This window comes from Rutidosis leptorrhynchoides, chromosome 7, assembly GCF_046630445.1.
Source record: "Rutidosis leptorrhynchoides isolate AG116_Rl617_1_P2 chromosome 7, CSIRO_AGI_Rlap_v1, whole genome shotgun sequence".
Taxonomy (NCBI): domain Eukaryota; kingdom Viridiplantae; phylum Streptophyta; class Magnoliopsida; order Asterales; family Asteraceae; genus Rutidosis; species Rutidosis leptorrhynchoides.
The window spans coordinates 368,108,832-368,133,464 of NC_092339.1; the positions used below are offsets into that span (position 1 = coordinate 368,108,832).

Below are 24,633 nucleotides of genomic sequence, written 5' to 3' on the forward strand. Positions count from 1 at the left end.
TATCTCTCTTCTCTCTTACCTATAATAAGAAAGTAACTATGGTGTCATAAAAAGCAATGTGGCAAAATTCCACCCATTAGATGCTTTTCCTAAATTAAATCTCAGCCATTTAAATTGTTAATGGCGTCATTAGCAATGTTAATCGGCAGTTTAAGGTTTTTAATTACACTTGTGCCCTCTATACGAATTAAATAATAAAAAAACTGTACCGCTAAATTAGGGGAAACTGATCAAGGTCAAAATTGCTACCGGTTTCTTTCTTCCATTAACGCTTCATCTTCAATAAACCCTAGATACATATCGATGATTGTTTTTTTATAATTCATTTCGATTTTTTCTATCTATGATAATGACCGACGATCAATCAACCATCAGTTGCGATTCATTTCTGTTCCATCTTTTTTCATTGCGCTTGATGATTAAAAGAGCTTTTGTCCTTTGATTCTAGGCTTTAATTTTCAATCAATTGCAAATATATAATCATTGATTTATTATTAAAAAGTTTGTGGTTGATTTAGGTTTCTGAATTCAAAATACTTTTGCAACCGGTGGCTATCAATATCCATCTAATCATCTGTTACCCGATAATCACAATAACCATTGGACGAGGTAAGTAAACATTCAATACTTCTCTTTTCTATAAGTGGTTTGTATTGGTTATACTAGGGAATATTGGTTGTTTAGTTATTGATTGATTCGATTTTTTTCAACTTTGATATTTGATGTTTACGTAATGTTCTTTTGTAACAACCCAAACCAAACCACGACAATTCCCGTTAAATTTCACAACATAAAAAAAAAAATTCTAGTGCAGTTCATTTGCGCGGCGCGCCAGGTGGGTGCGCGGCGCGCCAAACCACCTGGACAGCCCGCTGTCCCCGGAAGTCAATTTAACGAAAATGTTTGACTAGTTCCCGACATTTTTAGCCAAAACGCTTTTAACCATAAATTCATATATATAAAACTAGCACGTTTAATTAATAAAATTGAGTTTACGAAGCGGGTCCCACAACGACCCATTTTACCACCTTAAGTACCGAAATACAATATTCGACCAAAAGACTTTTAATACAACAAAGCCGAGCATGGCGATTGGGAATACGCTACCCAATCCTAAATGATTCAAAAGTAAGTCACTAAAGCAACTATGCACGTCTTCTAGTCCTCGCGCTTACCCGAGCCACCAATCCACATGCGATCTATAAAAAGAGTCAACAACGAGAGGGTAAGCTAATGCTTAATGAATGATAATATACTACATACATATATATGTATAAAATGAATACGCCACACAAACAAATACCGCATAACGAAGCATCCAAGTATAAAGCATCTACACTAAGCATACCGTACGATCTAAGCAACGAGCTAAAGATACAACACAAACATGAGTCCACCAACGACAAAGTGAACATCGCCAAATAGCTACACCCGGAGGGTTAGCTACAACACAACAATACATTAATATATATAACAATAATAATAATGCACAAGGTTAACCCCTTAACCTCAATCACACGAACATTGGCCGAACTACCCGAGCCTTGTGAATTCGCACAACCCGAAATTCACTTCTCAACCATAAGATGACCGAACAACCCGAGTCATCGTGAATCCGCACTACCCGAGATTCACTACCTCAAATAAGGTGACCGAACAACCCGAGTCACCATGAATCCGCACTACCCGAGATTCATTTCTCAATACCAAAACCCATGGTCACGGGATTATAAAATCCACCAAATCGGGGTCATCCACAACACAACCATATCAACCCTTCGCCATTAGGGTTACAACAAACAAATCACAACCAAGTGTGATAATGTGCACACAAAATGTGCACCTCGCCAAAGATGGTCAACCAAAACGCACAACCGTGCCAATTGGACTTATACACAAGTCCATCAAGTCCACCTATATGTGAAGTGAGCTCTATAACCGAGAATCACTTCACCCGACCCGCACCCATCCTACACATACATATGCACATAGGATATTATCACTCACCTTGAAGTCTTGAAGAAAGCTTCCAAGTAATCCGCAACTCGTCAATGGAAAGTACCTATTCCATTATCACAAATATCACAACACAATTAGGATGGATTTACAAACCACCCAATTCGACCCTTAGTGCAATTTCGACCCAAATGCACTTCCAAGCACAAACCGTATCCGAACTAACCAATAATCACTAACACAAGTGAGAATGGTCATAATATGCTAAATAAACCCGAACTCAAGTGTTAAACACGTGTCATACCCATTTTGACACTTAAACCCTAATTTTGACCCATAAAGGTCAAAATCTCATCCTTTACAAGTTTGACACCAAAACACAATTAACTCGATTTAATACATCAACTTAATCCATTTTAAGTTTATAAACCTCATTAATTCGCCAATCGGGTCATAATTACCACCAAAACCTAATTTGACCCAAAGTCACAATTAGTCACCCAAATTACCCTAAATGGGTTCCAATACTTCCATAATCACTAATCCAAGTGATTAAACTCCAAACCAAAGCCTAATCAAGGCCAAAACGTCATACAACCCAAAACCCGCCAAGTGACAAGAATAACTAGTCACCATAAACCCATTTCATCACCTAAGTGGGTTACTCAACAAATTAACTCAAAACCCTAAATTGAATATCAAGTTAAACAAATGAAATTCGGAGTTTGAGCTTACCAATACTATCACCGCGTAGCCGAGAACGAAAGGAACAACTTTAAAACCCGAGCTTTTGCGAGAAATCCACTCCTTCTTCCCCAATCAAGCTCTCTCTCTCTAAACTCCCTTCTCTCTCTCTAGATGTAAGTGTGTGAGTGAAAGAGGTGAAAATGAAGATAAGATTGCCCATGGATCAGTTTTGTGGCTCAAAACCCGGCCACCAAGTGAAATACCCATTTTACCCTTTTTAAAACACTTAAAAGAAAAAGGGGTCTGCCAGCTCGATTCTGCGCGGCGCGCACCAGGACCGCGCGGCGCGCAACATGCCTGTTCCAGCTTCTTTTGCTTTTTAACTAATACAAATAGCCAATGCAACCAGAACTCGAATGTTATAAGTACATAAGTATGTAATATAAATATTTGGGTCTTACAACTCTCCCCCACTTAGACTCGATCACGTCCTCGTGATCCTCGTCACTTAACCCAACGGACCTCACCTCACGGTCCTCGACGTAAGTCCCAAACCGACTTTCCTAAGCAATTCTTTCCAACGAATCGCCTTCTACAACTTAATCGTCACCCGCGATTTCTCAAGTTCACAACCCGAGCACTAAACCATGCTCATTCCCCAACATCGAGGAAAACTCAGCTAATCTCGTACCGGGATGTCAATCCCTTAGCATACTAATACCGAGTACAACTCTAAAAGCAACCAAGTCTCAACCTAAGGTCAACGACCCGAAACAATGAAGACCGAACCAAAAGAATCCTTACGGATACCACCAATCACGAATCATCCATTGTAGTGCGCAATACGACCCATACGCAACTACCGTAACAACACAATCCACGGTTAGAAACCGATAGCGCCCAAAGCGGCTATGGGAACACAAATCCCAAGGTGTACGAAATCGTCCATCGTCACACCCGTAACAAACATGTGAGCGAAACACGGCTATCGCATCACTAATCATACCACGTGGTCCTCACGACCCCACCATCGACGCATAAAACGACCGATAGTTCCCACAACATGGTCCTTACGACCCCACCATTGGTGTATCAAACAACCAATAGATTACAACTCAACATGGCCGAAACAACCCGAGCCAAAACACATATGGAGGATGGTCGAAACAACCCGAACCTTAGTGAATTCGCACAACCCGAAATCCACCAACCCAATCCATATATCTCACAACGAAATGACCGCACAACCCGAGTCATCGTGAATACGCGCGAACCGATATTCACTACCACCGCCACATAGTATAACCGAGGATGGCCGTACAACCCGAACCTTAGTGAATCCGAACTACCCGACATTCACTACCTCAAACTATGAGCCCAACCAACAGGGACATTCGTACTACCCGAAATATTGTGAATACGAACAACCCGATATTCACGTCCCACAACACAACCCTCTTGATGAAGTCAGCGGACCCCGAAGGTCATGCTCCACCAATCTCAACACCACGCTCATGACGAAGTCAGCGGACCCTAAAGATCTTGCTCCATCAATCACGTACTCCCATGATGAAGTCAGCGGACCCTAAAGATCATGCTCCATCACGCAACCATACTATAATGAAGTCAGCGGACCCCGAAAGTCATGCTTCATTAATCATCAATACCACGATGAAGTCAGCGGACCCCGAAGGTCATGCTTCATCAACTACATACCATAATCGAGCAAGAACCACCTATATCAAACATAGGTACCGAACAAGAATTCTCCAAAAGAGAACCCGACACACACCTTCCTTAACCGAAGGATTTCACCTTGCTCACCAAACACGTCCATTATCTCTCAACGAGATTTACCACATTACCGCCTCGGTGGGATTCCAATCCAAACCATAAGTACAATTTATCCGAAATCGCACTCTACCACGAATCGACCCAAAACTAGGTCTCGGTAAAAATTCCAGATCTACCAAAATCATCATCCGAAATATCACACTAACACTTTCCTCGCGCAGGAGTGCGACTCCCCCACTTGGAAACACGTTCCTATATCACAACTCGTACACCCGTACGATACTACCAAAGGTAGACTTTACCAACAATTGGGTACACACGACCCATCACCACACCTTGCTCTAACCTTGAGCACACGAAGGATTTCAATCAATCCTTAAACACTTCGAACGAAAAGTGTACCACGATTACACAAACCATACCCTCGCAATTATCCAATTGCTTTAGTTTGTCAAGTTTCACCTAGTCACTCATGTACCTACGGGTTTCTCCCGGTACCCTAAGTACAATGTAACCACAACACAATCGGAGTCGACACCACGCTAGTAGGTATAAAAGAGGCACCTAATGTCGCGTCATAAAGACTCCATTACCAACACACATCGAGATTTTAAACACTCGGCCTCAAAGGTTCCAATCACCCGACGAACCTCATGGTTCATCACTTCAACACCAAAAGCGAACACGCGCTAAACAATCGAACACCAAAACCATTTCCGTGGCTTGGTAGTAACATTCCCCAAATACTAAGGAATGCTTGGTTACACCAAGTCTTACGCCCTTCGTCCAAAAAATCAAACATCGTCACAAGGTACTTCCATTAGGAACGTCACCCTTAACAATAACATGCACAACACAATGCATCTAACAAATCCGAACCTAAACGCCACATAAATAAATATTCAAAAGACATATTTATTAAAACGAAACGTACCTCAACGTCTCCTTGCGGCATTCGCCGCCGCCAACTCGGGACAATCCGGCTTGCGATGTCCCTCTTTATGACAATAGTAGCACATTCCGTCATCACTTCTCGGCATTGTGCATTCCCACAACTTGTGACCCCTAACGCCACAATTGAAACACCTAGGCGCACGAGAATCCACCGCGCCCTTTACCTCATTACTCGTACTCGCACTCGGACCCTTAGTCCTCTTATTCGGAGCACCATAAGAAATAACCCTTCTCTCACTTGAAGGTTCGGCCTTTTTCGATCGCGTATAAGACTCGAAACCTCTAGCCACCGCAAATAACTCCGCAAACGACTTCGCGTAACCCCGGCTAATTTTGCTTTTCAAGTCATCGCTCAAAGTTCGATAGAAATCCTCCATCAACAAACGATCATTCCCCAAATATTCCGGGCAAAAACGAGCCTTCGACATAAAAGTCGTCTTTAAAGTATTCAAGTCCATAGAACCCTGTTGCAAATTTCGCAACTCACAACGCAATTCCGATAAATCGGCTGAAGTTCGGAACTCCTCGAAGAATTCCTCCTTAAATTCGTCCCACGATAACGTCATAAACGTTTCACCACCGACAAGATCAATCTTGCCATCCAACCAATCCTTCGCCCTACCCCGCAACAAACTAGTAGCGAGTCTCGTCTTTTTCTCGGGAGGGCATTCCATAGTACGAAAACACCCTTCGACATCTGAAACCCAAGTCGTACTCACCAAAGGATCCGGTTTCCCATCATACATCGGGGGTCTAGTCCTCATGAAGCTCTTAAGACAACGCTCCATTTCACCCCTATTTTGGAATTCGGAATACTTCCCATCCATTTCTTCTCGAAACGCTCTCATTTGCTCCGCAACGGCGGCCGCAACTCTAGCGTTAAATTCCGTGTCATTCGTCTCGGTCTCGTTTCGCGTCGTCATTCTAAAGAATGCAAAACGATTAGTCCACGCACGTATAAAACGACACGCACAACACCACCCCATCTTGCTAAACACTCATCGTACATCACTTGTTAGACACGATTTGCACCCGTAATAAGGTCTGCAAGTTCTTATTACGCACGCACGCCGCATCGACTCGTTAGTACAACGACCGCCTCGCTCGATGCTATAAACAAACACAAACAAAATTCTACGCGATAGAAGCACACGCGAGAATTACCCCACAACACAAATAATATATTAATAATATCCGCATTACTAATATAAACGTTAGTCAACCTATAAACAAGGCACTAACTAAACCCGTTCCTGACCCGTAATCCTACAAGTCCCGCAACAAATTACGCGCACACAAAAGTCTAAGTCTAGGCACTTATCTCAAGTCACCTAAATCCCTTAGACCATGCTCTGATACCACTTGTAACAACCCAAACCAAACCACGACAATTCCCGTTAAATTTCACAACATAAAAAAAAAAAATTCTGGTGCAGTTCATTTGCGCGGCGCGCCAGGTGGGTGCGCGGCGCGCCAAACCACCTGGACAGCCCGCTGTCCCCGGAAGTCAATTTAACGAAAATGTTTGACTAGTTCCCGACATTTTTAGCCAAAACGCTTTTAACCATAAATTCATATATATAAAACTAGCACGTTTAATTAATAAAATTGAGTTTACGAAGCGAGTCCCACAACGACCCATTTTACCACCTTAAGTACCGAAATACAATATTCGACCAAAAGACTTTTAATACAACAAAGCCGAGCATGGCGATTGGGAATACGCTACCCAATTCTAAATGATCCAAAAGTAAGTCACTAAAGCAACTATGCACGTCTTCTAGTCCTCGCGCTTACCCGAGCCACCAATCCACATGCGATCTATAAAAAGAGTCAACAACGAGAGGGTAAGCTAATGCTTAGTGAATGATAATATACTACATACATATATATGTATAAAATGAATACGCCACACAAACAAATACCGCATAACGAAGCATCCAAGTATAAAGCATCTACACTAAGCATACCGTACGATCTAAGCAACGAGCTAAAGATACAACACAAACATGAGTCCACCAACGACAAAGTGAACATCGCCAAATAGCTACACCCGGAGGGTTAGCTACAACACAACAATACATTAATATATATAACAATAATAATAATGCACAAGGTTAACCCCTTAACCTCAATCACACGAACATTGGCCGAACTACCCGAGCCTTGTGAATTCGCACAACCCGAAATTCACTTCTCAACCATAAGATGACCGAACAACCCGAGTCATCGTGAATCCGCACTACCCGAGATTCACTACCTCAAATAAGGTGACCGAACAACCCGAGTCACCATGAATCCGCACTACCCGAGATTCATTTCTCAATACCAAAACCCATGGTCACGGGATTATAAAATCCACCAAATCGGGGTCATCCACAACACAACCATATCAACCCTTTGCCATTAGGGTTACAACAACCAAATCACAACCAAGTGTGATAATGTGCACACAAAATGTGCACCTCGCCAAAGATGGTCAACCAAAACGCACAACCGTGCCAATTGGACTTATACACAAGTCCATCAAGTCCACCTATATGTGAAGTGAGCTCTATAACCGAGAATCACTTCACCCGACCCGCACCCATCCTACACATACATATGCACATAGGATATTATCACTCACCTTGAAGTCTTGAAGAAAGCTTCCAAGTAATCCGCAACTCGTCAATGGAAAGTACCTATTCCATTATCACAAATATCACAACACAATTAGGATGGATTTACAAACCACCCAATTCGACCCTTAGTGCAATTTCGACCCAAATGCACTTCCAAGCACAAACCGTATCCGAACTAACCAATAATCACTAACACAAGTGAGAATGGTCATAATATGCTAAATAAACCCGAACTCAAGTGTTAAACACGTGTCATACCCATTTTGACACTTAAACCCTAATTTTGACCCATAAAGGTCAAAATCTCATCCTTTACAAGTTTGACACCAAAACACAATTAACTCGATTTAATACATCAACTTAATCCATTTTAAGTTTATAAACCTCATTAATTCGCCAATCGGGTCATAATTACCACCAAAACCTAATTTGACCCAAAGTCACAATTAGTCACCCAAATTACCCTAAATGGGTTCCAATACTTCCATAATCACTAATCCAAGTGATTAAACTCCAAACCAAAGCCTAATCAAGGCCAAAACGTCATCCAACCCAAAACCCACCAAGTGACAAGAATAACTAGTCACCATAAACCCATTTCATCACCTAAGTGGGTTACTCAACAAATTAACTCAAAACCCTAAATTGAATATCAAGTTAAACAAATGAAATTCGGAGTTTGAGCTTACCAATACTATCACCGCGTAGCCGAGAACGAAAGGAACAACTTTAAAACCCGAGCTTTTGCGAGAAATCCACTCCTTCTTCCCCAATCAAGCTCTCTCTCTCTCTAAACTCCCTTCTCTCTCTCTAGATGTAAGTGTGTGAGTGAAAGAGGTGAAAATGAAGATAAGATTGCCCATGGATCAGTTTTGTGGCTCAAAACCCGGCCACCAAGTGAAATACCCATTTTACCCTTTTTAAAACACTTAAAAGAAAAAGGGGTCTGCCAGCTCGATTCTGCGCGGCGCGCACCAGGACCGCGCGGCGCGCAACATGCCTGTTCCAGCTTCTTTTGCTTTTTAACTAATACAAATAGCCAATGCAACCAGAAATCGAATGTTATAAGTACATAAGTATGTAATATAAATATTTGGGTCTTACATCTTTATAGGTAATGTTTTTTTAAGACGTATCATTTTTGGCGCTTTTTTGATGCACACAACGTGTTTGATGTAATTTCAATAAGAATTTTAATGTCTATAGTCTAATCATGTTCGAGTGTAGAGCCTTGGGATAAGACAGTTAATACAAAGACAATGTTTGTATTGTGAATCATCAGATAGTTTTTTTTTTTTTTTTTTTGAGGTTGCTTTGTATAACATACCTTCATTTTCAAGTTGCTCTCTGTGTCACTTATGTCAAACATTATGCCAATCATTTTATGGTATTGCAGAACTCTGTAGAAGGATATCATGGTGTTAGTTGCACAACTCTTGTGCATTACTATTGCTATTGAAATGCAATTTCAAATCGATCAAGTGTGTTATTTTTAAAACCTATTTTAATTGATACACCATAAACCCTAAAACGAGAGGTTGCCCATAAACGATAATCAATCATACGATTTATATGAAGCTTTCATCAGTACCTATTTGAATGGTTACGACTCATTATATATTTCATTCCAGGAAAGAAGGTAAGTATTCATTTGAATTAGGGCTTTTTTCTGGTTTATTAATTCGATTATGATTGTTGTATTGTTATAGTCTGGCATTCAATTAGTTCTGTAATTTGATTATGAACACTGAATTCAATAAATTGAAATGTCACCTTTGGATACTGATGTATGATGATGTTTTGTTATTGTAGTGATCATCAATTATTTGCTATGATCGCTTTACATGTGTTGAGCAGATACCTGAGAAGCATTTGGTAAGTTTAATTCCAGCAATCATGTTACTTGAATTTTATTACTTTCCTTAATATTAAACAATTATAATATGATGCATATACATCTTATATTTTCCGAGCATCGAAATAACATTTACAAAGATGTAATTTAAGCAGACCACGTCTACTGGTATGTGTTCACTAAACAAAGTATAGTGCTATCACTATAATTCAGGATCCAAATTCTTCTTAGTTGAAGAGTTAATCTATTACTTTCTGATAATTGCATGTCTTACATCAGTCATGGTTTTTTTTTTTTTTTTTTTTTTTGTAAAGTTCTTCAATCAACCTAAATGAAAATAATTGGCAGACTGAAATCTCTATTCAATTTTATCTTTGTAAATGTTAATTTGATGCTCTTAAGAGATAAGCTGTATATGCATGATGCATCATATTTGGTATTCAATTGTGTGTATTATTTGTATCAATTAAATGCATGTGTGAAAGTTCACTATAGGAAAATTTGTAGCAAAGCAGATTCAATTTGTTCAAACTCATTTCTGATATATATTATATATGGTATGGGTTCTGTTACTTTTTCTTTTTACCTGGGAATTTGCGTGAGATAGTTTTTATCGGTTTTTATATGGACATCAGTTTTCAAAAACTTACATTTTAAAGGTTCTCTCAAATGGCTCGTGTCTGGTGAATTGTTATGAGCAGGTTATGAATTTGTTCCAAGAGGGTATATGTACTACGCTTACCCCTGTTTTCTCTTGTCATATTAAGTTGTTTACTGTTGTCTCACAGGATCTGAATGGGATTCTTACCGACGAGATGGGATTTGGGAAGTCTATTCAAGCAATGTCATTTTTTTCTCAGTTGGCCGAATGAGTAAGCTACCTGAAACTTAAATATAAATATCATCTTATGAAATGTCCCGTTCTTATTGATTAAAAACGTTCCATATTAATTGATTTCGTTGCGAGGTTTTGACCTCTATATGAGACGTTTTTCAAAGACTGCATTCATTTTTAAAACAAACCATAACCTTTATTTCATAAATAAAGGTTTAAAAAAAACTTTACGTAGATTATCAAATAATGATAATCTAAAATATCCTGTTTACACACGACCATTACATAATGGTTTACAATACAAATATGTTACATCGAAATCAGTTTCTTGAATGCAGTTTTTACACAATATCATACAAACATGGACTCCAAATCTTGTCCTTATTTTAGTATGCAACAGCAGAAGCTCTTAATATTCACCTGAGAATAAACATGATTTAAACGTCAACAAAAATGTTGGTGAGTTATAGGTTTAACCTATATATATCAAATCGTAACAATAGACCACAAGATTTCATATTTCAATACACATCCCATACATAGAGATAAAAATCATTCATATGGTGAACACCTGGTAACCGACATTAACAAGATGCATATATAAGAATATCCCCATCATTCCGGGACACCCTTCGGATATGATATAAATTTCGAAGTACTAAAGCATCCGGTACTTTGGATGGGGTTTGTTAGGCCCAATAGATCTATCTTTAGGATTCGCGTCAATTAGGGTGTCTGTTCCCTAATTCTTAGATTACCAGACTTAATAAAAAGGGGCATATTCGATTTCGATAATTCAACCATAGAATGTAGTTTCACGTACTTGTGTCTATTTTGTAAATCATTTATAAAACCTGCATGTATTCTCATCCCAAAAATATTAGATTTTAAAAGTGGGACTATAACTCACTTTCACAGATTTTTACTTCGTCGGGAAGTAAGACTTGGCCACTGGTTGATTCACGAACCTATAACAATATATACATATATATCAAAGTATGTTCAAAATATATTTACAACACTTTTAATATATTTTGATGTTTTAAGTTTATTAAGTCAGCTGTCCTCGTTAGTAACCTACAACTAGTTGTCCACAGTTAGATGTACAGAAATAAATCGATAAATATTATCTTGAATCAATCCACGACCTAGTGTATACGTATCTCAGTATTGATCACAACTCAAACTATATATATTTTGGAATCAACCTCAACCCTGTATAGCTAACTCCAACATTCACATATAGAGTGTCTATGGTTGTTCCGAAATATATATAGATGTGTCGACATGATAGGTCGAAACATTGTATACGTGTCTATGGTATCTCAAGATTACATAATATACAATACAAGTTGATTAAGTTATGGTTGGAATAGATTTGTTACCAATTTTCACGTAGCTAAAATGAGAAAAATTATCCAATCTTGTTTTACCCATAACTTCTTCATTTTAAATCCGTTTTGAGTGAATCAAATTGCTATGGTTTCATATTGAACTCTATTTTATGAATCTAAACAGAAAAGTATAGGTTTATAGTCGGAAAAAATAAGTTACAAGTCGTTTTTGTAAAGGTAGTCATTTCAGTCGAAAGAACGACGTCTAGATGACCATTTTAGAAAACATACTTCCACTTTGAGTTTAATCATAATTTTTTGGATATAGTTTCATGTTCATAATAAAAATCATTTTCTCAGAATAACAACTTTAAAATCAAAGTTTATCATAGTTTTTAATTAACTAACCCAAAACAGCCCGCGGTGTTACTACGACGGCTTAAATCCGGTTTTACGGTGTTTTTCGTGTTTCCAGGTTTTAAATCATTAAGTTAGCATATCATATAGATATAGAACATGTGTTTAGTTGATTTTAAAAGTCAAGTTAGAAGGATTAACTTTTGTTTGCGAACAAGTTTAGAATTAACTAAACTATGTTCTAGTGATTACAAGTTTAAACCTTCGAATAAGATAGCTTTATATGTATGAATCGAATGATGTTATGAACATCATTACTACCTTAAGTTCCTTGGATAAACCTACTGGAAAATAGAAAAATGGATCTAGCTTCAATGGATCCTTGGATGGCTCGAAGTTCTTGAAGCAGAATCATGACACGAAAACAAGTTCAAGTAAGATCATCACTTGAAATAAGATTGTTATAGTTATAGAAATTGAACCAAAGTTTGAATATGATTATTACCTTGTATTAGAATGATAACCTACTGTAAGAAACAAAGATTTCTTGAGGTTGGATGATCACCTTACAAGATTGGAAGTGAGCTAGCAAACTTGAAAGTATTCTTGATTTTATGAAACTAGAACTTTTGGAATTTATGAAGAACACTTAGAACTTGAAGATAGAACTTGAGAGAGATCAATTAGATGAAGAAAATTGAAGAATGAAAGTGTTTGTAGGTGTTTTTGGTCGTTGGTGTATGGATTAGATATAAAGGATATGTAATTTTGTTTTCATGTAAATAAGTCATGAATGATTACTCATATTTTTGTAATTTTATGAGATATTTCATGCTAGTTGCTAAATGATGGTTCCCACATGTGTTAGGTGACTCACATGGGCTGCTAAGAGCTGATCATTAGAGTGTATATACCAATAGTACATACATCTAAAAGCTGTGTATTGTACGAGTACGAATACGGGTGCATACGAGTAGAATTGTTGATGAAACTGAACGAGGATGTAATTGTAAGCATTTTTGTTAAGTAGAAGTATTTTGATAAGTGTATTGAACTCTTTCAAAAGTGTATAAATACATATTAAAACACTTCATGTATATACATTTTAACTGAGTCGTTAAGTCATCGTTAGTCGTTACATGTAAGTGTTGTTTTGAAACCTTTAGGTTAACGATCTTGTTAAATGTTGTTAACCCAATGTTTATAATATAAAATGAGATTTTAAATTATTATATTATCATGATATTATCATGTATGAATATCTCTTAATATGATATATATACATTAAATGTCTTTACAACGATAATCGTTACATATATGTCTCGTTTAAAAATCATTAAGTTAGTAGTCTTGTTTTTACATATGTAGTTCATTGTTAATATACTTAATGATATGTTTACTTATCATAGTATCATGTTAACTATATATATATCCATATATATGTCATCATATAGTTTTTACAAGTTTTAACGTTCGTGAATCACCGGTCAACTTGGGTGGTCAATTGTCTATATGAAACATATTTCAATTAATCAAGTCTTAACAAGTTTGATTGCTTAACATGTTGGAAACATTTAATCATGTAAATATCAATCTCAATTAATATATATATAAACATGGAAAAGTTCGGGTCACTACAGTACCTACCCGTTAAATAAATTTCGTCCCGAAATTTTAAGCTGTTGAAGGTGTTGACGAATCTTCTGGAAATAGATGTGGGTATTTCTTCTTCATCTGATCTTCACGCTCCCAGGTGAACTCGGGTCCTCTACGAGCATTCCATCGAACCTTAACAATTGGTATCTTGTTTTGCTTAAGTCTTTTAACCTCACGATCCATTATTTCGACGGGTTCTTCGATGAATTGAAGTTTTTCGTTGATTTGGATTTCATCTAACGGAATAGTGAGATCTTCTTTAGCAAAACATTTCTTTAAATTCGAGACGTGGAAAGTGTTATGTACAGCCGCGAGTTGTTGAGGTAACTCTAGTCGGTAAGCTACTGGTCCGATACGATCAATAATCTTGAATGGTCCAATATACCTTGGATTTAATTTCCCTCGTTTACCAAATCGAACAACGCCTTTCCAAGGTGTAACTTTAAGCATGACCATCTCTCCAATTTCAAATTCTATATCTTTTCTTTTAATGTCAGCGTAGCTCTTTTGTCGACTTTGGGCGGTTTTCAACCGTTGTTGAATTTGGATGATCTTCTCGGTAGTTTCTTGTATAATCTCCGGACCCGTAATCTGTCTATCCCCCACTTCACTTCAACAAATCGGAGACCTGCACTTTCTACCATAAAGTGCTTCAAACGGCGCCATCTCAATGCTTGAATGGTAGCTGTTGTTGTAGGAAAATTCTGCTAACGGTAGATGTCGATCCCAACTGTTTCCAAAATCAATAACACATGCTCGTAGCATGTCTTCAAGCGTTTGTATCGTCTTTTCGCTCTGCCCATCAGTTTGTGGATGATAGGCAGTACTCATGTCTAGACGAGTTCCTAATGCTTGCTGTAATGTCTGCCAGAATCTTGAAATAAATCTGCCATCCCTATCAGAGATAATAGAGATTGGTATTCCATGTCTGGAGATGACTTCCTTCAAATACAGTCGTGCTAACTTCTCCATCTTGTCATATTCTCTTATTGGTAAGAAGTGTGCTGATTTGGTGAGACGGTCAACTATTACCCAAATAGTATCAAAACCACTTGCAGTCCTTGGCAATTTAGTGATGAAATCTATGGTAATGTTTTCCCATTTCCATTCCGGGATTTCGGATTGTTGAAGTAGACCTGATGGTTTCTGATGCTCAGCTTTGACCTTAGAACACGTCAAACATTCTCCTACGTATTTAGCAACATCGGCTTTCATACCCGGCCACCAAAAATGTTTCTTGAGATCCTTGTACATCTTCCCCGTTCCAGGATGTATTGAGTATCTGGTTTTATGAGCTTCTCTAAGTACCATTTCTCTCATATCTCCAAATTTTGGTACCCAAATCCATTCAGCCCTATACCGGGTTCCATCTTCCCGAATATTAAGATGCTTCTCCGATCCTTTGGGTATTTCATCCTTTAAATTTCCCTCTTTTAAAACTCCTTGTTGCGCCTCCTTTATTTGAGTAGTAATGTTATTATGAATCATTATATTCATAGATTTTACTCGAATGGGTTCTCTGTCCTTCCTGCTCAAGGCATCGGCTACCACATTTGCCTTCCCCGGGTGGTAACGAATCTCAAAGTCGTAATCATTCAATAATTCAATCCACCTACGCTGCCTCATATTCAGTTGTTTCTGATTAAATATGTGTTGAAGACTTTTGTGGTCGGTATATATAATACTTTTGACCCCATATAAGTAGTGCCTCCAAGTCTTTAATGCAAAAACAACCGCGCCTAATTCCAAATCATGCGTCGTATAATTTTGTTCGTGAATCTTCAATTGTCTAGACGCATAAGCAATCACCTTCGTTCGTTGCATTAATACACAACCGAGACCTTGCTTTGATGCATCACAATAAATCACAAAATCATCATTCCCTTCAGGCAATGACAATATAGGTGCCGTAGTTAGCTTTTTCTTCAATAACTGAAACGCTTTCTCTTGTTCATCATTCCATTCAAATTTCTTCCCTTTATGCGTTAATGCAGTCAAGGGTTTTGCTATTCTGGAAAAGTCTTGGATGAACCTTCTGTAGTAACCAGCTAGTCCTAAAAACTGGCGTATGTGTTTCGGAGTTTTCGGGGTTTCCCACTTTTCAACAGTTTCTATCTTTGCCGGATCCACCTTAATATCTTCTTTGTTCACTATGTGACCGAGGAATTAAACTTCTTCCAACCAAAATGCACACTTTGAAAACTTAGCGTACAATTTTTCCTTCCTCAATACTTCTAACACCTTTCTTAAATGTTCACCGTGTTCTTGGTCATTCTTTGAGTAAATAAGTATGTCATCAATGAAAACAATGACAAACTTGTCAAGGTATGGTCCACACACTCGGTTCATAAGGTCCATGAACACCGCTGGTGCATTAGTTAAACCAAACGGCATGACCATAAACTCGTAATGACCGTAACGTGTTCTGAAAGCAGTCTTTGGAATATCATCTTCTTTCACCCGCATTTGATGATACCCGAAACGTAAGTCAATCTTTGAATAAACAGACGAGCCTTGTAGTTGATCAAATAAGTCGTCGATTCTCGGTAGTGGGTAGCGGTTCTTGATGGTAAGTTTGTTCAACTCTCGGTAGTCGATACACAACCTGAATGTACCATCTTTCTTCTTGACAAACAAAACAGGAGCTCCCCACGGTGATGTGCTTGGTCGAATGAAACCACGCTCTAAAAGTTCTTGTAATTGGCTTTGCAGTTCTTTCATCTCGCTGGGTGCGAGTCTGTAAGGAGCACGAGCTATTGGTGCAGCTCCTGGTACAAGATCTATTTGAAATTCAACGGATCGATGTGGGGGTAGTCCCGGTAATTCTTTCGGAAATACATCGGGAAATTCTTTTGCAATGGGTACATCATTGATGCTCTTTTCTTCAGTTTGTACTTTCTCGACGTGTGCTAGAACAGCATAGCAACCTTTTCTTATTAGTTTTTGTGCCTTCAAATTACTAATAAGATGTAGCTTCGTGTTGCCCTTTTCTCCGTACACCATTAAGGGTTTTCCTTTTTCTCGTATAATGCGAATTGCATTTTTGTAACAAACGATCTCCGCTTTCACTTCTTTCAACCAGTCCATACCGATTATCACATCAAAACTCCCTAACTCTACTGGTATCAAATCAATCTTAAATGTTTCGCTAACCAGTTTAATTTCTCGATTCCGACATATATTATCTGCTGAAATTAATTTACCATTTGCTAATTCGAGTAAAAATTTACTATCCAAAGGCGTCAATGGACAACTTAATTTAGCACAAAAATCTCTACTCATATAGCTTCTATCTGCACCCGAATCAAATAAAACGTAAGCAGATTTATTGTCAATAAGAAACGTACCCGTAACAAGCTCCGGGTCTTCCTGTGCCTCTGCCGCATTAATATTGAAAACTCTTCCACGGCCTTGTCCATTCGTGTTCTCCTGGTTCGGGCAATTTCTAATAATGTGGCCCGGTTTTCCACATTTATAACAAACTACATTGGCATAACTTGCTCCGACACTACTTGCTTCGCCATTACTCATTCCGACACCATTTGTTCCTTTCGTTCTATTAACCCCTGGTCCGTAGACCTCACACTTCGCCGCGCTATGACCATTTCTTTTACACTTGTTGCAAAATTTGGTGCAGAACCCCGAGTGATTCTTTTCACACCTTTGGCATAGCTGCTTCTGATTATTGTTGTTGTTGCGGTTATTATTGTTGTTGTGATGATTGTTGTAGTTGCTGTTGTTGTTGTTGTTGGGCCGTTTGTTGTAGTTGCGATTGATGTTGCGATTGTTGGGATAATTGTTGCGATTATTGTTGTAATTGCTGTTGTTGTTGTATTGGTGATTCTTATCACCGTTTTCCTCCCACTTTCTTTTGACTTGCTTCACATTGGCCTCTTCAGCAGTCTGTTCTTTAATTCTTTCTTCAATTTGGTTCACGAGTTTGTGAGCCATTCTACATGCCTGTTGTATGGAGGCGGGCTCGTGTGAACTTATATCTTCTTGGATTCTTTCCGGTAATCCTTTCACAAACGCGTCGATCTTCTCTTCCTCATCTTCGAATGCTCCCGGACACAATAGGCACAATTCTGTGAATCGTCTTTCGTACGTGGTAATATCAAATCCTTGGGTTCGTAACCCTCTAAGTTCTGTCTTGAGCTTATTGACCTCGGTTCTGGGACGGTACTTCTCGTTCATCAAGTGCTTGAATGCTGACCACGGTAGTGCGTACGCATCGTCTTGTCCCACTTGCTCTAGATAGGTATTCCACCATGTTAACGCAGAACCTGTGAAGGTATGCGTAGCGTACTTTACTTTGTCCTCTTCAGTACACTTACTTATGGCAAACACCGATTCGACCTTCTCGGTCCACCGTTTCAATCCGATCGGTCCTTCGGTTCCATCAAATTCCAAAGGTTTGCAGGCAGTGAATTCTTTGTAGGTGCATCCTACACGATTTCCTGTACTGCTAGATCCAAGGTTATTGTTGGTATGTAGCGCAGCCTGTACTGCGGCTATGTTTGAAGCTAGAAAAGTACGGAATTCCTCTTCATTCATATTCACGGTGTGTCGAGTAGTCGGTGCCATTTCCTTCAAAATAGTTAAATGGAACAAGTTAATCATACAGAATATTAAGAGTAGTTAATAGTATTTCGTAGCATAATATGAACTTATTTATAAAAGCTTTTTCTTCCTATTAGCGTTTTATAAGTTTAAATTCGGGTAGTACCTACCCGTTAAGTTCATACTTAGTAGCTAATATACAATTCAACTACTACAATTCTATATGAAAAACTGATTATAATAATATTTCGCGTTCAAACTTTTATACAATATTTTACAAACTTACAATACCGCTTATTTTACATAAAGCATGAAATATAGCACACAATAACTTTGATACAAGATAGTTGTGAAGATAATTCTAGCTAGTACACAAGTCGTTCAGCAAAGGCAATAAAGACACGTAATTCATACGTCCAGAAACAAGTCATGCATTCTGGTTTTACTAGGACTACTTCCCATCCTTGGTCTTGTGCAACATAACCGTTATGGCCGTTGATAAGACAGCGTGTTGTAACGTCGTCAAAGGGACGAGGGTTACGTAATGTCCAACAGTCCCGTAATAATCTAAAAACCTCATTTCTTACCCCAATTACCGACTCCGTCACTTGTGGAAACGTTTTGTTTAATAGTTGTAGCCCGATGTTCTTGTTCTCACTTTGGTGAGAAGCGAACATTACTAATCCGTAAGCATAACATGCTTCTTTATGTTGCATGTTAGCCGCTTTTTATAAATCATGAAGTCCAATATTCGGATATATTGAGTCAAAATAATTTCTTAACCCGTTGCGTAAAATAGCATTTGGGTTCCCCGCAATATATGCGTCAAAGTAAACACATCGTAACTTATGGGTTTCCCAATGTGATATCCCCCATCTTTCAAACGAAAGTCTCTTATAAACCAAGACATTCTTGGAACATTCTTCGAATGTCTTACAAACTGATCTCGCCTTAAATAGTTGTGCCGAGGAATTCTGGCCGACTCTAGACAAGATTTCATCAATCATGTCTCCGGGTAGGTCTCTTAAAATATTGGGTTGTCTATCCATTTTGTGTTTTTAAACTGTAAAATAGACAAGAGTTAGATTCATAAAAAAATACTTATTAATACAAGCAATTTTTACATATATCATAAAGTATAAGAACACTATATTACATATATTACACCACACGAATACAACTATCTTATTCCGACTCGCTCGTTTCTTCTTCTTCGGTTTTGGTTCGTTTTGCCAAGTTTCTAGGGATATATGATGTTCCCCTAATACGAGCCGTCGTTGTCCACATTGGTTTAGAAAAACCTGGTGGTTTAGAGGTTCCCGGGTCATTGTTACAACTTAAGGACTTCGGGCGTTGACGATACATATAAAGTTCATCGGGGTTGGAATTAGATTTCTCTATTTTTATGCCCTTTCCCTTATTATTTTCTTTTGCCTTTTTAAATTCAGTTGGGGTAATTTCTATAACATCATCGGAATTCTCGTCGGAATCCGATTCATCGGAGAATTGGTAATCCTCCCAATATTTTGCTTCCTTGGCGGAAACACCATTGACCATAATTAACCTTGGTCGGTTGGTTGAGGATTTTCTTTTACTTAACCGTTTTATTATTTCCCCCACCGGTTCTATTTCTTCATCCGGTTCCGATTCTTCTTCCGGTTCCGATTCTTCTTCCGGTTCCGACTCTTCTTCCGGTTCCTCTTCGGGAACTTGTGAATCAGTCCACGAATCATTCCAATTTACATTTGACTCTTCATTATTATTAGGTGAGTCAATGGGACTTGTTCTAGAGGTAGACATCTATCACATAATATCAAACGCGTTAAGAGATTAATATATCACATAATATTCACATGTTAAAAATATATAGTTTCCAACAAAATTTGTTAAGCAATCATTTTTCAAGTAAACACGGTCGAAGTCCAGACTCACTAATGCATCCTAACAAACTCGATAAGACACACTAATGAAAAATTTTGGTTCTCTAAGACCAACGCTCGTATACCAACTGAAATGTCCCGTTCTTATTGATTAAAAACGTTCCATATTAATTGATTTCGTTGCGAGGTTTTGACCTCTATATGAGACGTTTTTCAAAGACTGCATTCATTTTTAAAACAAACCATAACCTTTATTTCATAAATAAAGGTTTAAAAAAAACTTTACGTAGATTATCAAATAATGATAATCTAAAATATCCTGTTTACACACGACCATTACATAATGGTTTACAATACAAATATGTTACATCGAAATCAGTTTCTTGAATGCAGTTTTTACACAATATCATACAAACATGGACTCCAAATCTTGTCCTTATTTTAGTATGCAACAGCGGAAGCTCTTAATATTCACCTGAGAATAAACATGCTTTAAACGTCAACAAAAATGTTGGTGAGTTATAGGTTTAACCTATATATATCAAATCGTAACAATAGACCACAAGATTTCATATTTCAATACACATCCCATACATAGAGATAAAAATCATTCATATGGTGAACACCTGGTAACCGACATTAACAAGATGCATATATAAGAATATCCCCATCATTCCGGGACACCCTTCGGATATGATATAAATTTCGAAGTACTAAAGCATCCGGTACTTTGGATGGGGTTTGTTAGGCCCAATAGATCTATCTTTAGGATTCGCGTCAATTAGGGTGTCTGTTCCCTAATTCTTAGATTACCAGACTTAATAAAAAGGGGCATATTCGATTTCGATAATTCAACCATAGAATGTAGTTTCACGTACTTGTGTCTATTTTGTAAATCATTTATAAAACTTGCATGTATTCTCATCCCAAAAATATTAGATTTTAAAAGTGGGACTATAACTCACTTTCACAGATTTTTACTTCGTCGGGAAGTAAGACTTGGCCACTGGTTGATTCACGAACCTATAACAATATATACATATATATCAAAGTATGTTCAAAATATATTTACAACACTTTTAATATATTTTGATGTTTTAAGTTTATTAAGTCAGCTGTCCTCGTTAGTAACCTACAACTAGTTGTCCACAGTTAGATGTACAGAAATAAATTGATAAATATTATCTTGAATCAATCCACGACCCAGTGTATACGTATCTCAGTATTGATCACAACTCAAACTATATATATTTTGGAATCAACCTCAACCCTGTATAGCTAACTCCAACATTCACATATAGAGTGTCTATGGTTGTTCCGAAATATATATAGATGTGTCGACATGATAGGTCGAAACATTGTATACGTGTCTATGGTATCTCAAGATTACATAATATACAATACAAGTTGATTAAGTTATGGTTGGAATAGATTTGTTACCAATTTTCACGTAGCTAAAATGAGAAAAATTATCCAATCTTGTTTTACCCATAACTTCTTCATTTTAAATCCGTTTTGAGTGAATCAAATTGCTATGGTTTCATATTGAACTCTATTTTATGAATCTAAATAGAAAAGTATAGGTTTATAGTCGGAAAAAATAAGTTACAAGTCGTTTTTGTAAAGGTAGTCATTTCAGTCGAAAGAACGACGTCTAGATGACCATTTTAGAAAACATACTTCCACTTTGAGTTTAATCATAATTTTTTGGATATAGTTTCATGTTCATAATAAAAATCATTTTCTCAGAATAACAACTTTAAAATCAAAGTTTATCATAGTTTTTAATTAACTAACCCAAAACAGCCCGCGGTGTTACTACGACGGCGTAAATCCGGTTTTACGGTGTTTTTCGTGTTTCCAGGTTTTAAATCATTAAGTTAGCATATCATATAGATATAGAACATGTGTTTAGTTGATTTTAAAAGTCAAGTTAGAAGGATTAACTTTTGTTTGCGAACAAGTTTAGAATTAACTAAACTATGTTCTAGTGATTACAAGTTTAAACCTTCGAATAAGATAGCTTTATATGTATGAATCGAATGATGTTATGAACATCATTACTACCTTAAGTTCCTTGGATAAACCTACTGGAAAAGAGAAAAATGGATCTAGCTTCAATGGATCCTTGGATGGCTCGAAGTTCTTGAAGCAGAATCATGACACGAAAACAAGTTCAAGTAAGATCATCACTTGAAATAAGATTGTTATAGTTATAGAAATTGAACCAAAGTTTGAATATGATTATTACCTTGTATTAGAATGATAACCTACTGTAAGAAACAAAGATTTCTTGAGGTTGGATGATCACCTTACAAGATTGGAAGTGAGCTAGCAAACTTGAAAGTATTCTTGATTTTATGAAACTAGAACTTTTGGAATTTATGAAGAACACTTAGAACTTGAAGATAGAACTTGAGAGAGATCAATTAGATGAAGAAAATTGAAGAATGAAAGTGTTTGTAGGTGTTTTTGGTCGTTGGTGTATGGATTAGATATAAAGGATATGTAATTTTGTTTTCATGTAAATAAGTCATGAATGATTACTCATATTTTTGTAATTTTATGAGATATTTCATGCTAGTTGCTAAATGATGGTTCCCACATGTGTTAGGTGACTCACATGGGCTGCTAAGAGCTGATCATTGGAGTGTATATACCAATAGTACATACATCTAAAAGCTGTGTATTGTACGAGTACGAATACGGGTGCATACGAGTAGAATTGTTGATGAAACTGAACGAGGATGTAATTGTAAGCATTTTTGTTAAGTAGAAGTATTTTGATAAGTGTATTGAACTCTTTCAAAAGTGTATAAATACATATTAAAACACTACATGTATATACATTTTAACTGAGTCGTTAAGTCATCGTTAGTCGTTACATGTAAGTGTTGTTTTGAAACCTTTAGGTTAACGATCTTGTTAAATGTTGTTAACCCAATGTTTATAATATCAAATGAGATTTTAAATTATTATATTATCATGATATTATCATGTATGAATATCTCTTAATATGATATATATACATTAAATGTCTTTACAACGATAATCGTTACATATATGTCTCGTTTAAAAATTATTAAGTTAGTAGTCTTGTTTTTACATATGTAGTTCATTGTTAATATACTTAATGATATGTTTACTTATCATAGTATCATGTTAACTATATATATATCCATATATATGTCATCATATAGTTTTTACAAGTTTTAACGTTCGTGAATCACCGGTCAACTTGGGTGGTCAATTGTCTATATGAAACATATTTCAATTAATCAAGTCTTAACAAGTTTGATTGTTTAACATGTTGGAAACATTTAATCATGTAAATATCAATCTCAATTAATATATATAAACATGGAAAAGTTCGGGTCACTACATCTTAAGCCTAATTTACGTAACTTGATATAAAGATAGTTGCTTATCAGATCATTAGTACAATATTGAGCAGAAGAAATGTGCTGGTGATTGTGGTTGCTGCCCTGGCGGAGGCATGAGTTTCTAATACCAGCTTCCAGCTCTTTTAGATAATAGAATTACTCTTGTCGTTAGTCTTTTGCATTCCTTATTCAATATTAACGGTGTGTCGGTGTTCCTATTTTAAAGTAGTGTATCTTTGATCTTTAAGTGGTACCTCCCATATTTAGGCATGAAACGATGATTTCAACTTACCAGAATTATTTTTATTATTGAAGACTGTTTAAAAATACTGAAGTTCTTTCATAAGAAACATGTATATATAGCTTAGGATGTCTATTTGGACCCATCCTGACTCTCATAATCAAAGTGCATAATATGTAGGGTTGGTCTAAGGTGGTCAATTGGTTGAAGGGTGTTGGATACTGCTGAGATGTTGGATTCGGTTGATATAGGTAGCAACATTAATACATTGTTGAATGAAGTGCAAACAAGGTCGACTTGAATTGGGATCAACGGGTGAATGATCCAATGACAATGAATATAGTAATTTGAAGGGTCCAAATGGGTAAAATAGTGAGCAAATGTTTGTTGCGGTAAGGGAATTTTAGGTCGAGCTAGGGATGGGTTTAGAGTAAATTTGGTTACTAAACTTTTAACTATAGTTAAGAAGACAAGAAAGTGTTGTGATTGTGACATGTTGGATTATTTTGTGAGCATA

At 37.2% G+C, this 24,633-nt stretch overlaps 1 long non-coding RNA gene across 1 annotated transcript; it reads left to right on the forward strand.

The window, feature by feature from the left end:
- Positions 1-483: 483 nt before the first annotated feature.
- On the forward strand, positions 484-24,162 carry LOC139857004 (uncharacterized). Its single transcript, XR_011762290.1, has 4 exons — positions 484-609; positions 9,828-9,890; positions 10,659-10,742; positions 23,924-24,162. It is a non-coding gene; the product is annotated as an uncharacterized lncRNA (long non-coding RNA).
- The last annotated feature ends 471 nt before the right edge of the window (positions 24,163-24,633 follow it).